Genomic DNA, 17,331 nt, shown 5'->3' on the forward strand with positions numbered 1-17,331 from the left:
CGAAGCAATCCCACTAAAATCAGGGACTCGACAAGGCTGCCCACTCTCTCCCTACCTATTCAACATAGTACTGGAAGTCCTGGCTGGAGCAATTAGACAGCAAAAGGAGATCAAGGTGATACATATCGGAAAGGAAGAGATAAAAACATCACTCTTTGCCGATGACATGATAGTGTACTTGAGTGACCCCAAAAATTCCACCAGAGAACTCCTACAGCTGATAAACAAGTTCAGCAAAGTGGCTGGATACAAAATTAACTCAAACAAATCAGTAGCCTTCCTATACTCAAAGGACAAACATGTGGAGAAAGAAATTAGGGAAAAGGTACCCTTCACAATAGTTACAAAAACTATGAAATACCTTGGTGTGACTCTAACTAAGGAAGTAAAAGACCTGTATGACAAGAACTTCAAACCTCTAAAGAAAGAAATTGAGGAGGATCTCAGAAAATGGAAAGATCTCTCATGCTCATGGATTGGAAAGATCAACATCTTAAAAATGGCCATCCTACCAAAAGCAATCTACAGATTCAATGCAATCCCCATCAAAATTCCAACCCAGTTCTTCATGGAATTGGAAAGATCAATGTGCAATTTCATATGGAATAACAAAAGACCTAGAATAGCGAAATCCATCCTCAACAACAAAAAAACATCTGTGGGAATCACTATCCCTGACCTCAAGCTATATTACAAGCCAATTGTGCTGAAAACTGCATGGTACTGGTACAGAAAGAGGCAAGTGGATCAATGGAATAGAGTAGAAGATCCAGAAATGAGCCCTCATGTATATGGTCACCTGATTTTTGACAAAGGAGCAGTAAACATTCAATGGAAAAAGGACAGCCTATTCAACAAATGGTGCTGGTCCAACTGGCACTCAACATGCAAAAGAATGAAAATAGACCCGTTCTTATCTCCTTGTACAAAGCTCAAGTGTAAGTGGATTAAAGATCTCCACATTAAACCAGATACACTGGAACTATTAGATGAGAAAGTAGGGAAAACCTTAGAACACATAGGCACAGGAGAAAATTTCCTGAACAAAACACCAATGGCTCAAGCTCTAAGGTCAAAGATTAACAAATGGGACTTAATGAGATTTCAAAGTTTCTATAAGGCTAAGGACATCGTCAAGAAAACAAAACGGCAACCAACAGAATGGGAAAAGATCTTTACCAACACCACATCAGATAGAGGCCTAATATCCAAGGTGTACAAGGAACTCAAAAAGCTAGACACCAGAGAATCAAATAACCCTATTAAAAAATGGGGTACAGAGCTAAACAAATCATTTTCAGTTGAGGAACACCGAATGGCCGAGAAACATCTGAGGAAGTGCTCGACATCCTTAGCCATCAGGGAAATGCAAATCAAAACAACCCTAAGATTCCACCTCACACCAGTCAGATTGGCCAAGATCAAAACTCAGATGACAGCAGATGCTGGCGAGGCTGCGGAGAAATAGGAACACTTCTTCACTGTTGGTGGGGTTGCAAGCTAATACAACCACTCTGGAAATCTTTCTGGCAATACCTCAGAAAATTGGATATAGTACTACCTGAAGACCCAGCTATTCCACTTCTGGGCATATACCCCAGAGACACTTTAATACACAACAAAGATATATGCACCACAATGTTCATAGCGGCTCTATTTATAATAGCCAGAAGCTGGAAGGAACCCAGATGTCTTTCAGAAGACGAATGGATACAAAAATTGTGGTACATATACACAATGGAATACTACTCAGCCACCAGAAACAATGACTTAACCAAATTCTTAAGAAAATGGCTGCATCTAGAGAATATCATCCTGAGTGAGATAACCCAGTCACAAAAGAACAGACATAATATGCAGTCACTGATAGTGGGATGCTAACCTCAGAGGCTTGCACTCCCCCAGAAAAAACTCTCAGACTGTATGAAGTCCAAGAAATAAAGAAAACAAAAACTATGCATATATTCACAAAACAAGAAGACTTTGACTATTTCCATGTTGCGTTTTGTTTTGCATGTACTTTACGCTTATTGCAACTAGTATGTTTTCAATGCATACTGTCAAGCCCTTGAAAAAAATCAAGTACTGACTAAAAAACATATTCACATTGTTTTATGTAAAATTTATTTTAATGTCTGAAAAAACAGTACTGACAAAAATGTATAATTTTAAGCAAAAAATGTTTAAAATCTTTAAAAAAATAATAAGCTGTTAGTCTTTTGTGTAGATGGAAATATCTCAAGAATCACTTCTTGTTAGGATTAATAATTTGAGTCTTATTTGTAACAGATAAGAGACCAATGTATTTTCCATGTATTTTCATGTTAAAAAAAAAAATCTTGTTTTGAAGACAAAAAAAAAAAAGTATAATTAAAGTACACAAATGAAGTACCACATGCTTTTACTCATATGTTTCCTTGAACCTTAAGGGTCATATGGTCTTCAACATTTCTTAATATCCAACAGGTTAGACTCAGCATATATTCTACTAAACTGGAAAGTTTTTGAATAGCAGTATAGAGAGATAGAATGAAAAAGTAAATATAATAATGAATAAAACCCAATTAAAACTGCTAATATATAAACAGAATATCAATTACTGTTAGAAAAGATACATTAATAATTATCATAGAATATTCCACTAAATACTTCAGATATGAAAATTACAAATGCTTCAGCAAGACACAATGTATTGAGTTATGATTGAACATGTTTTCATAATGGTGATAAAGTTAAAATTTGAGACCATAACAATTTATTCAAAGAGTTTTAAAAATTATATGGAAAAGAAAAGAATTAAGGTAAGTTTTGATACATAAGTGTCTGTCTTATTTCTGCTAAGAATTTCTGGAAATAACCCAGAATTGAATCGTGTTGACTCAAGGGGAGAACCTTGAAACAAAGAAAGAGGCCTCTGAGTTCCCTTGCTGTGAAAAAATGATAGGATGGCTACTTTGAGTCAGACAGCTGGAGAATGGAAGCTGCCTACTTTTTGGGACAGATTTTGATTTAATTGTAAATTTATAAAGTTTGAATGCTATGCTTTTAGGATAGTTTTATATAAAGATTTTTTTCTGTATCATGTGAAGAAATTTGCCCATGTTTCTGAGCTAGGATAGAAAAAATTAGTTATTGACTCCACGTAAAGAATAGTGACAATTTGCCTGCTATGAAAAGATATTAATGGTCTGTTGTTCCAGGTAGAGAACATAACAAATAGATAGCATATTAAAGTCTGCAGAAAACTCATATTCTTTGTTCGTGGTCTCCATGAGAATTTTGGGTCAATTTCCTGATATGACAGACTAGAAAAAGCCTAAAAATAGGCTCAAAGGTTATTTTAGTTTGCTTCATTCATTTTCTATTGTTTTAATTTTAAGAACGGTATGACTTTTGAGTTTTGTGGTTATATTTTTCCTCCGAGAGAGAGATCATCCTAAAGGTTTTTCTTGTTATTTGCTCAGGGACACACTGATTTGGGAGAAAAGTTTCATCTGTGATTTTAGAAAATGTGAATAGATACTGTACATCTTCTAGAATTATATGGATCAGATTTTATAGAAGGAGACCTCCAGCAGAACTAATTTCAAGAATATAAAACAAAAAAATAAAAATGAGCAGAATTTCATTCTAACAAATCTGAACACCCTACACACTGATGCAATCTATATAGATACCTTGATAATACTTATATTATGCTTTGAGATTTGTATATTGCAGAATATACAGCTTTGGTGAGATCCATCATCAGACACGCTGAACTGACCTGCTTGTTTTTCTGATCCTAGGGACTTCCAGCCAAAACCAGTCAGGACAAACATCAGAGACTATAGCAATCACTGGTGTGGCTTCTAGAAGACCACACATTTTCTGCATGATTTTTTACCTCCACCCCCCAAATATCTCAGCACCCATATACTGCTGGAATTTAATAAGAGTCATCGCTCCAGTTCCCTGGACTTGGGAGGAGCCCAGAGGTGGTGAATCTAAGGATGTCTTTCTGGGGAATTTAGAAATGATCATAATTTAACAGGGAGAAAACAGCTAGAATTGATTGAGCAGACATGATCTCATTTTGTAGATATCTTTATAATTATTACTAAGTTGAAGCTACAGTTTGCCACATTGGTACAAAATTTGTCTTGATGTAGAATCAGGGTTTTCATTGGCATGATTTTCCTGTATTGTTCCAAAAAATTTTTAAAGTGCAAGGCCAGTCCTTCTATAAATATCATTACCAACTGCTCTGAGATGACTAAGCATATGAGTTAAGGGCCAAATAGCAAATCTTTGGCTCTGAGTTAATAACTAGGGTGTTTGTAAAATATTCCTATTAGAAATAGCGGAGCATAGTTAACAGATATCAATCCAGATACTTTACATAGATAGTTTCCAAAAATGTCAGAAATCCATAGAATGTGACATACAATGTGATTTATTAATTTGCTGAGACATATCTGCTCCTGACAGCTCCCCATTTGTGAATTCAAAGAAGCAGTTAAGCATTTCTATCTCCAGGTAAGGTTGTACATTGTGGTTAGATGGCCACTGGGCAGAAATTGCATATTTTGTCCCCAGATTTGTACTGTTCTTGAGATGAGACAAATTACAGTTTAGGACAACTTAGTTATGCTAAGACAGAATGAGCTAGTGATTAATAATTCCTGCTTTACTAAGGTCTGTCAGATTCCTTGGCCAGAAGGCAGAAGACTGATGCTCCAACTTCCTAACATATTGGGACTGTATATGTAGGCAGTCGTCTTTACAATTTGTCTCCATTCTAGAACCTATGTTAGGTTTTCTGTATTTTCTGATAATATTGGTCATTCTCAGACTTCTGACAGGGTTAAAAGACTAGTTAAAATCCTGTAGCCAACCAAGGCTCTTTAGCATTGAGAGAATATATTAAAAGGATAGTTTTCAAATAGTGTACAAGTTAACCAGGACATAACTTGGGTTTTAAGGCTTTCTTAAGTTAGGAGAGCAAATAGAGTATTCTATTTAAGTGACAAAAATTCTCTGCATTTATATTTCAGATGTTATACTTTTCCATAATCCCATCCCCTCTTTTCCTCCCATTACCTACATGAAGGTGCTCCCTCTCCCAACCACCCTTTCCCACCTCAGCACCTTTGCATTATCCTACACTGAGAAACTGCCAGGACAAAGGCCTCTCTCCCATTAATGACAGAAAATGCTATCCTTTGCTGCCTATGTACCTCAGCTCATGCGTATTTCCATGCAAACTCCTTTTTGGTGTTTTAGTCCCTGGGAGCTTTGGCAGAGCCTCTGAGGAGGCATCAATATCAGGTTCTTGCCAGTAAGCATTTCTTGGCATCAGTGGTAGTGTTAGGGTTTATTGGGCACATATGGGGTATATCCCTGGGCAAGGCAGTCTCTGGTTGAACTTTTCTTTGATCCCTAATTCTCAATTTGTCCCTTTATTTTCTGCCATGCACATTTGGTTCTTTCTTCTAAGAAAGACTGGGCATCCACTTTTTGGCTTTACTTTTCTTTGAGCTTCATAAGTTCTGTGAATGGTTTCTTAAGTAATCCAAGCTTTTTGGGTTAGTATCCACTTAAAACTGAGTACATACTATGAGTGTTCTTTTGTGATTTGGTTACCTCACTCAGGATGATAGTGTCCAGTTCCATCCATTTGCCTAGAAATTTCATGAAGTCATTATTTTAATAGCTGAGTAGTACTCCATACTGAATATGTACCACACACACTTTCTGTATCCATTTCTCTGTTGAGGGACATCTGGGTTCTTTTCAGCTTCTTATTATTATAAATAAGGCTGCTATGAACATGACTGTGCATGTGTCCTTGTTAGATGTTGAAGTTTCTTTTGGGTATATGACTAAGAGTGGAATGGCTGAGTGCTAAGGTAGTCCAATCAGTCTGAGTAACCACCAGACTGATTTCCAGAGTTTTTGTATGAGTTAACACTCCCACCAGCAGTGGAGGAGTGTTCCTCTTTCTCCAAATCCTTGCTAGCATCAGCTGTCACCTGAGTTTTTATCTTAGCCATTCTGATTGGTGTGAGATCAAACCTCAGAATTTGCATTTCCCTTGAAACCTGAATCTAAGAATACATCAAATTGATCATTCACCATGATCAAGTAGGCATTACCCCAGGGACATAAGGATTGTTCAGTATAGGAAAATCCATCAATCTCATCCACTGTATGAATAAGGTTAAAAAAAATGATCATCTCTCTAGATGCTGAGAAAGCATTTGAACAAATTCAACGCATATTCATGTAAAAAGTCTTGCAAATGTCATGAATTTAAGGCTCATACTTAAACAGAGTATAACCAGTAGCCAACATTAAACTAAATGGTGAGAAACTTGAGGCAATCCCACTAAAATCAGGGACCAGACAATGCGGCCCATTCTCTCCTTACCTTTTCAATACAGAACTAGAAGTAATTTCCTGAGCAATCAAAAGGAGGCTAAAGGGATACAAATTGGAAGAAAGAAAACAAAATATCACTGTTTGCAGATGATATGATAGTATCTTTAAGTGAACCCAAAATTTCTACCAGAAAACCTTTACAACTGATAAATAACTTCAGTAAAGTGGCTCGATATAAAACTAACTCAAATAAAACAGTAGCCTTCTCCTACTTGAAGGACAATCAGGAGGAGAAAGAAAGTAGAGAATCAATGTCCTCGACAATAGTCACAAAAAATATAAAAGACATTGGTATGACCCTAACCAAGCAAGTGAAGGATCTGTAGGATAAAAACTTCAAGTCTCTGAAGAAGGAAATTGAAGAAGACCTTAGAAAATGGAAAGATCTTGCAAGCTCATGGATTAAAAAAAATCAACATAGAAAAAAGTGGCTATTTTGCCTAAGTCAATCTACAGATTCAATGCAATCCCCATTAATATTTCAACTCAATTCTTTACAGAGATAGAAAGAGCAATTTGCAAAATCATTTGCAAAAATTAAAAAGAAAAACAAGAGTAGCCAAACCATTCTCAACAATAACAAAAAAAAAAAACCCCAAAAAAACAAAAAACAAAAAAACAAAAAACAAAAAACAAAAAACAAATTTTCCAGGGAAATCATCATCCCAGAGCTCAAACTGTATTAGAGAACAATTGTGATAAAAACTGCATGGTAGAAAAGAGGCGCTCAGAACATCCGCCACCAGGAAGAGTGGAGACCCAGAAATACAGGACTGGCAAGAACCCAGTGAGAATGACTTCTGACTAGCAAGGGGGCAGAAAGATCTCAGCAGACCATGTGGAAAGTGTTTGCCTGCCAGACTTGATCCAGGGACCCAGGAACCCAGCTGCATTGGGCCCTCTGTTCCCAGCTGACGGCTTCTGTGATGCACAACAGGTTCTTGGACCATCCACCACCAGGAACAGCAGAAATCTAGAGACACAGGCCAGGTTCAAGGGAAAGGCGAGAACCAATCACTGAGAAGATGGCAAGAGGAAAGTGAAAGAACATACCCCAGGGAAATCAAGACAACATGACAAAACTAGAACCCAGCTATACCACATAATTGGACACAAAACGAGCATCAACCAATACAAGAAGATCAAAATACTCCCATGGATCCTTTCAGACCACCATGCTATAAGGCTGGTCTTTAATAACAACAAAGACAGCATAAAACCCATATACCCATGGAAACTAAACAATGCTCTATTACACGATAGCAGGGTCAAAGAAGAAAAAAAGAAAGAAATTAATGATTTTCTATAATTCAATGAAAATGAAGACACGATATACTCAAACCAATGGGATGCTATGAAAGTAGTACTGAGAGGAAAACTCATAGCTCTGAGTGCTTCCAAAAAGAAACTGGAGAGAAACAAACACTAGCAACCTGACAGCACAGTTGAAAGCTCTAGAACAAAAAGAAGCAGATATACCCAAGAGGAGTAGCCAGCAAGAAATAGTCAAACTTAGGGCAGAAATAGACCAAATAGAAACAAAAAGAACCATTGAAAGAATCAACAAAACCAAGAGCTAGTTCTTTGAGAAAATTAACAAGATTGATAAACCCTTAGCCAGACTAACTAGAGGGCAAAGAAGGAGGTTGTGAGCCTAGTACCAAAATATAATGAATGCAATATACAGCAAACCAACAGCCAACATCAAACTTAAAGGTGGGAAACTTGAAGCAATCCCACTAAAATCAGGGACTCGACAAGACTCCCCACTCCCCCCTACCTATTCAAAATAGTACTGGAAGTCCTAGCCAAAGCAATTAGACAGCAAAATGAAATCAAAGGGATACAAATTGGAAAGGAAGAAGTAAAAACTTCACTATTTGCAGATTACATGATAGTTTACTTAAGCAACCACAAAACTTCCACCAGAGAACTCCTGCAGCTGATAAACAAGTTCAGCAAAGTGGCTGAATATAAAATTAACACAAACAAATCAGTAGCCTTCCTATATTCAAAGGAAAAACATGTGGAGAAAGAAATTAGTGAAAAGATACCCTTCACAATAATCACAAAAACAATGAAATACCTTGGTGTGACTCTAACTAAGCAAGTGAAGGACCTCTATGACAAGACCTTCAAACCTCTAAGGAAGGAAAACAATGAAAGTCTCAGAAAATGGAAACATGTCTCATGCTCATGGATCGGAAGGATCAACATTTTAAAAATGGCCATCCTACCAAAGGCAATATACAGATTCAATGCAATCCCCATCAAAATTCCAACCCAGTTCTTCATTGAGTTGGAAAGAGCAATTTACAATTTCATCTGGAATAACCAAAGACCTAGAATAGCGAAATCCATCCTCAACGACGAGAAAACATCTATGGGAATCACTATCCCTGACCTCAAGCTATATTACAAGGCAATTGTGCTAAAACCTGCATGGTACTAGTACAAAAATATGCACCTGGATCAATGGAATAGAATAGAAGATCCAGAAATGAGCCCTTACTTATATGGTCACCTGATTCTTGACAATGGGGCTGTAAACATTCAATAGAAAAAGGACAGCCTATTCAACAAATGATGTTGGTCCAACTGGCACTCAGCATGCAGAAGAATGAAAATAGACCCTTTTTTCTCTCCTTGTACAAAGATCAAGTGTAAGTGGATCAAATATCTTCACATTAAACCAGGTACAGTGTAACTATTAGATGAGAAAGTAGGGAAAACCTTAGAACTCATAAGGCACAGGAGAAAATTTCCTGAACAGAACTCCAATGGCTTGAGCTCTAAGGTCAAAGATTGACAAACGGGACTTAATGAGATTGCAAAGTTTATGTAAGGCTAAAGAAACTGTCAAGAAAACAAAATGGCAGCCAACAGAGTGGAAAAGGTCTTTACCAACCCCATATCAGATAGAGGCCTAATATCCAAGGTATACAAAGAACTCAATAAGCTAGACACCAGAGAATCAAACAACCCTATTAAAAATGGGGTACAGAGCTAAACAAAACATTCTCAATTGAGGAATATGGAATGGCTGAGAAACAGCTAGGGAAGTGCTCAACATCTTTAGCCATCAGGAAATGCAAATATTAACAACACTGAGATTCCACCTCACACCAGTCAGATTGGCCAAGATCTAAAACTCAGATGACAACAGATGCTAGCAAGGATGTACAGAAAGAGAAAAACTTCTCCACTGCTGGTTGCGTTGTAAACTGATACAACCACTCTGGAAATCAGTCTGGCGGTTCCTCAGAAAAATGGACATAGTACTACCTGAAGACCCAGTTATTCCACTTCTGGCCTTTTAACCCAGAACCCCTCCAACATACAGCAAAAATACATGCACCACAATGTGCATTGCAGCTCTATTTATAATAGCCTGAAGCTGGAAAGGACCCAGATGTCCTTCAGTAGATGAAAGGATACAATTTTGTGGTACATTTACACAATTGAGTACTACTCAGCTCTCAGAAACAATGAACTTAACAAAATTCTTAAGGAAATGGATGCATCTAGAGAATATCATCCTGAGTGAGATAACCCAGTCACAAAAGAACAGACATAATATGCAGTCACTGATAATGGGATACTAACCCCAGAAAGCTCTGAACACCCCAGAAACAACTCTCACAGTCTGTGTGAAATTCAACAATAATGAAGAATATATTTTAAATAAAATAAAACTGTTTCACATCCTCCTTTCCTCCCTCTAGTTCCTCCTAGTTTCTCTCCTATACCCCCAAATTTATAGCCTCTTTTCCTATATTATTGTTACATATATATGTATGTGTATATATATTATACCCCACAAGTACTTAATTAGAACCTTAAAATGTATTTGTATACTTTTATGCAAAATGCTGAAAATTTTTACATTTATCTTTGTTTTTTAAAATAATAATTTTTTTTAAAAAAAAACTGCATAGTTTTGGTACAGAGGCAGGTAACTAGATAAACTCACACACCTATGGTCATTGATCTTTGACAATGGAGCTAAAAACACTCATGGAAAAAGGACAGCCTCTTCAATAAATGGTGTCAGTTCAACTAGCAATCAGCATGTAGAAGAATGAAAATCAATCCTTTGCTATCTTCTTGTACAAAGCTCAAGTCCAAGTAAATCAAAAAATTCCACATAAAACCATGTACACTGAGACCAATAGGACAGACAGTGAGGAAGAACTGAGAACACATAGGCACAGGGGAAATTTTCCTGAACAGTACACCAATGCCTTATGCTCTAAGATCAAGAATCAACAAATGGGACCTCATGAAATTGCAAATCTTCTGTAAGGCAAAGGACACTGTCCAAAGAGCTAAATCGCAACCAACAGATTGGGAAAACATACTTATTAATCCTACATTTTACAGAAGGCTACTTTCCAAGATGTGCAAAGAACTCAAGAAATTAGACTCTAGAAAAGTTTTTTTTTTTTTTTTTTTTTTTAATTGGACAGAAAGGATGAAATATTGAAGAACCTTCTTTCAACGAATAAAGACTTCAGGGGACAAATTTCCACTTCACTGGGTGAGGAGTAGGCGGGGCTTCTGGATAGGAAAGGAGAAGAGAAGGGGTAGGAGATAAGAGGTTCTTGTTTTTGGAGTTGACCAGGTGTAGGATAAGTTGTAACGTACAAGTGGACCCTGGTTTAGATAGTTAATGCACCATGATTCACCACCAGAGGATTAACATTTATATGACTTACAAGATTAGGATGCACCAAGTGATTATGTTATCTGCTGATTCTAAACTAATATTGTATGGTGACTAAACTGAATTTAAGAAAAAAAAGGAAGGTGGCACGGCACTCCAGCAAGCTATACAATTTAGATGCATGGTAGTGCTATGACAGAGATCAACCAATTGTACTTAGTTTGTGTCACAAAAGTGACAAGGTTCCTACACAACTTTAAATTTTATTTACTTCTTAAATATAATTTCAATGATTCTATGTATGAAAGAATAGTTAGCATTCTACAGATTTGCCTTTTCTCATGTCTAGGTATTTCTACCTTCATGTAGTTTAGATACTGGATTAATATTTTATAAACCAGCCTATAGGACAGTTTAAATTTACATGTCAGTGACCTGTAAGATAGTAAATGAAATTTCTATACCTTTCATGAGGTGAAGAAAAGTGCTTCTTCAAAAATTCATTAATTATAAACAAATTTTTTTTCTTTCTCAGTATTTTATTTGAGATAAATGATTAATAATTGGAGTATTCATTGCCTCTGTTATTATTACCATGACAATGATGATGATGGTGATGATGATGGTGATGATAAAAGGTGGAGTGTATGCATGATGTGCAGGGGAATTACATGATTTTTTGGTAGTAACTGTTAAATTGTCTTCTATATGCTATCACTAAAATATTCTAATACTTTAAATATTTAAAATTTCTTTCTGGGGCAGGAATTTTGCATTTTTATTGGATATTTCATGTATTTACACTCTGAATGGTATTTCCTATTCAGGTTCCCCCTTCTTCCATTACCCCCCCACACACACTTCTGCTTCTATGAGGATGCTCTCTTTCCCACTTACCCACTTCCATATTACCACCCTGACATTTCTCTCCACTGGGGAAATGAGCCTTCACAGGACCAAGGTCTTCTCCTCCTATTGATGCCAGACAATGCCATCCTCTGCTACATGTGCATCTGGAGCCATGGGTTCCTCCATGTGCATATTTTGGTTTGTTATTTAGTCCCTGGGAGCTCTGAGGGATCTGGTTAGTTGATATTGTTGCTATTCCTATGGGGTTCAATACATCATTTTATGTAACCTTATACAAAAATGATGATTCATTCTGAAATTCTACATATTTGTTTTCTATTTCTTTGTGTTTTTTTTTTTTTATTCTGAGACTCTCATACTTTTGGTTGAACACAAACTCACTATGTATCTGAGACCAGTGTTTAATTGCCTATCCTCCTGTCTCTATTCTTTAAGCACTTGGGACACAGGAGTGAGCCATCATTTTTATATTTATAAATTATTGAAGTAAATGTGGTATCTTTTTCAACAGAATCTACCTCTCTGAATTGATACAATGTCACCATTTTGAATGCTGTATTGAAATTCCTCAACCTTATATACAATAAATAGCCAGAATCTGGGAATAACCTAGATATCCCTCAACAGAAGAATTGATCCAGAAAATGTGGTACATTTACATAATGAAATTCTCCTCAACTATTAAAAATGATAACTTCAGGAACTTTATAGGCAAATGGATAAAAAAATAGAAAATATCCTAAGTGAGGTAACCCATTCCCAAAAGGACACAAGTGGTATGTATTTTCTGATAGGTGAATATTAGCCCAAAAGTTCACAATATCCATATAAAATTCACAAACCATATGAAGTTTAAGGAGAAAGAAGGCCAAAGTATGCATGCTTGAAAACCACTTAGAAGGGGAATGCTAGAAGGGTGAGGTGGAAGTGGGTGAGAGGGTGGTGGAGCACCCTCATAACATCAAAGGGGAGGGTGATCAGGTGGAAAGTTCCTGGAAGGGAGAACAAAAAGAGAGATAACATTTGAAATGTCAACAAATAAAACAATTAAACACATTATTCAATGGAATGGAATTAAAGACCCCGAAATAAAACCATATACTTATGCACAGTTGATCTTTGAAAAAGAAGCTAAAAATATACAATAGTTCGAAAAGCATCCTTAATAAATGGTACTGGTCTGACTGTCTGTCTGTATGTAGAAAAACAAAAAATAGACCCATATGTGTGACCTTGTACAAAACCCAAGTCCAACTGGATCAAGGACCTCAGCATAAACCAGATACACTGAATCTGATAGGCGAGAAAGTGGGAGAGAACATTGAACTCATTGGTATAGGCAGACATTTTCTAAACAGAATTCCAATGGCTTAGGCTCTAAGATTTAGAATTGATACATGGGACCTACTGAAACTTAATATCTTCTTTCTTTAAGGCAAATGACAGAGCCAATAAAACAAATTGGCAACCTCAAGATTGGGAAAAGTCTTCACTAACACCAAATCCAATAGAGAGCTAATATCTAAAATATGTAAAGAACTCAAGAAGCTTACTAGAAAAAAATCCCAAACAACACAATCAAAAAAGAGTTATAGCACTAAACTGAATATTTATAACAGAGGAATCGCAAATGGCTGAGAAACACCCAAAGAAATGGTCAAACTCCTTTTATCAGGGAAATTAGTTATCAAAAGGACTTTTAGTGATCAGAGAAATTAAAATCAAAAGCACTCAGAGATTCTACCTTACATCAATCAAAATTGCTAAGATCAAAATATTGGGTGACAGGAAATGCTGGGAAGAATGTGGAGAAACAGGAACACTCTTCCATTGCTGATAGGATTGTAAACTGGTACAACCACTATGCATATCAATCTGAGGCTCCTCAGAAAATTCAAAGTAGATCTTCCTTAAGACCAAGACATACCACTATTAGCAGTATACCCAAAAGATGCCCCACCATGCCACAGGGCCATATGTTCCACTGTGTTCATATTGGTCTTCTTTGTGATAACCAGAAGCTGAAATAACCCAGATCTTCCAGAACAGATGGATAAAGAAAATGTGGTTTATTTATACAATGGAATACCACTCTATTATTAAGAACAATGATATTCTGAGTTTTGTAGGCAAATGGACATACCTAGAAAATATCATCCTGAGTGAGGCAACTCAGACCCAAGAGAACATGCATGGTATATATTCCCTAATAAGTAGATATTAGCCAAAAAGGGATAGAATACCGAAGATACAGTTCACAGTACTCAAAAAGTTCAACAAGCTAAAGGCTCCAAGTGAGGACACTTCAATCCCACCTTGGAGGGACTAAAAAGCTATCACAAGAGTAACCTGGGTGGGAAAGGGGACTGAGAGGTAGAAAGAAAAGAGCATGATCTCATATTGTGTGTGTGTAGGGGGGAAACAACTGAATCCCTGAGGGCTAGCTAAAAGAATGGAAAAAGACCTCAACCTCAGAAGATAGAAGATTGGGGGCACCCTCCAGAATGTACCTGAGATCTGGGAGGTGAGATTCAAATGTCCTTTCAGTTAATGTTATATCCAGCCACGTCGATGAAGGTATTTATCAGCTGTAGGAGTTCTCTGATACAATTTTGTGGGTCGTTTATGTATATAGTCATAACACCTACAAATAGATACCTTGACTTCTTCTTATCCAATTTGTATTTCCTTGACGTCCTTTTCTTGTCTAATGCCTCTAGCTAGAACTTTGAATACTGTAGTCAATAGATATAACTATAAGAGAAGTTAGCCTTGTCTCTAACTTTAGTGGTATTCCTTCAAGTATTTCTCATTTAATTTCATATTGGGTATTGGTATGTTAAACACTGCTTTTTTTATGTATGGGCCTTGAATTTCTCATCTATCTAATACTTTTCAGATAAAGACGTGTTGTACTTTGTCAAATGCTTTCTCAGAATCTACTGAGATGATCATGTGACTTATTTTCTTTGAGTTTGTTTATACAGTGGTTAAGAATGGATTTCCCTATGTTGAAGAATCTTTACATCCTGTTATGAAGCCTATTTAATCATTGTGAGTGATGGTTTTGATGTGTTCTTGGATTCAGTTTGTAAGAATTCTATTGAATATTTTTGCATTGCTATCACAAGCAAAATTGGTCTGAAGTTCTCTTTCTTTGTTGGGTCTTTGTGTGGTTTAGGAATCAGAGTAACTCTGGCTTCATAGAAAGAATTACATAGTGTTTCTTCTGCTTCTCTTTTATGGAATAGTTTTGAGGAGTGCTGGAATTAGCTGTTCTTCGAAGGCCTGGTAGAATGCTGAGTTAAAATCATTTGATCCTGGGCTTTTTTGTTTGTTAGGGAAACTTTTAATTACCTTTTATTTCCCCTTCATGGTTATAAAACTGTTTTGATAGTTTACCTGCTCTTGATTTAACTTTGGTATGTGGTATTTATCAGGAAACTATCTCTTTCATTTAGATTTTCCAGTTTTGTTAAATATAGGTTTCTGTAGTAATACCTGATGATTATTTGAATTCCCTCAGTGTCTGCTGTTATGCCTCCTTTTTAATTTTTGAATTTGTTAATTTGGACAGTCTTTCTGTCTTTAACTTAGTTTAGCTAAGGGTTTACCTATCTTACTGATTTTCTGGAAAAGGCATCTTTTTGTATTGTTGATTCTTTGTATCATTGTCTTTGTTTATAATTAGTTGATTTTCTCCCCGATTTTGACTATTTTCTGCAAGATTCTCCTTTTGAGAGTGTTTGCTTCTTTTTGTTCTATAGCTCTTAGATATGCTGTTAAATTTCTGGTGGATCTCTCTAATTTCTATACAAAGACTATAAGTTTTCCTCTTAGACTATAATCATGCTTTCTACAGGCAATATAATTTGCCAAAATTTACTATAATGAAATATCATGTACTTTAATATAATACAAATATTAACTAAATAAAATTTTAAAAATTAAATAATTTTGAGGAATAATATAATTTATGTAAGTAGTACTGGTTACTTCTAATCTAGTTTACCAGACTTTTCAATATTTGCAAAATTACAGAGTAACATAACCTGAAGTAAACAATAAGAAGTCCCTTTAAAAATGAAAATGTATCATTTTTTATAAAAGCAAAGCTGTACTCCTGCCTGTAAGTCAGTTGACAATAAAGAAGAGGTAACTGTGAAAGGTATTGAGAGTACTATAATAAAAGTCTCACTTTCTCTGCAGGGCTTTATCTTCAGCTGCTTCTCCTCTCTCAGCTCAGAGGCTGAGGTCTGAGCCCTACTTACTACACATCTCAGTAGGAAACAGAAACTCTTCCATCAAAACTGCTAACAGGCTGACTCAGTCAATATCTGTTAGGTCAAGTTCCTAGCATGTACAATATGAAAAGGTCAAAATGCTTATTTCCCAGTGAATTCACTCACAAAATCTCTAGCAGGCATGTCCAATCTTTTGACATTGTAACCTAAGCCTGTCCTTTCTGTCTTTCTGTAAAGTTCATTCTGGGGGACTACACAGTCCATCTTTATCTCAGATTTGACAACCATGTGTTTGACAATTCAGTGATCTGTATTTTCAATTCAGTCACTCAACACTGAAGTAAATTGGTAATATAATGTTTTGATGATAGGAGCAATAACAACCTCAAGAATATGTAAAATGATATTTGCAAAAAACTATATAGTTTAACATCTGTAACTAGTTGGTTGTATTATCAATTTTTTTCAGTAATATAGGTTCATGGAAGAAGAGCAATGAACACCACACACTGAGATTTAAAGCTAATTACATATAAACACAAACTTTGAACTCTATATGTATAATTGTGTGTTAAGACTGAATTTATTCTTCAATATTTTTGGGAATATTTTTCTAAGCTGAAAATCACTAGGTACTTAAATACTATTTGCATTAATAATACTTCCATACAAAGACATAGTAAGAGAAAAGCAAAGCACCGAGATTAGAGCCAAGTTCTGAAATAAATGCAAGTATATTTCAGTGTGGCAATGGTGCTAATGTCATGGGGCAGAGGTGAATACCACACATCCTGCTACAAACATCATTTCAATGGTCTCTTTAGCTTCTCAAATCTGAGAACTCTGCCTTATCTTCAGGCGATACTTCATGGTTGCTGTCACTTGCTGTTGCCTACCAGGCATTTCCAAAGCTGGATTCTCCAGTGATAAGTACTCTCGGGGTGTCACTGACAAGGCAAGCAGATTTTTACTCCAAGCCTTATGAATTTAAATTAAAAGTCTCAAGAAAAGGCAGAACTTATTTTTCCCAACTTGAGAGTTTTTGGGCTCAGATCCACATCCACCATGTGCATGTTTGAGGCTTTTTGTTGTTGTTGTTACTGACCCAAAACCTCAGCCTGTGACTAG

The sequence above is a fragment of the Micromys minutus genome, assembly GCF_963924665.1.
Source record: "Micromys minutus genome assembly, chromosome: 15".
Classification (NCBI taxonomy): Eukaryota; Metazoa; Chordata; class Mammalia; order Rodentia; family Muridae; genus Micromys; species Micromys minutus.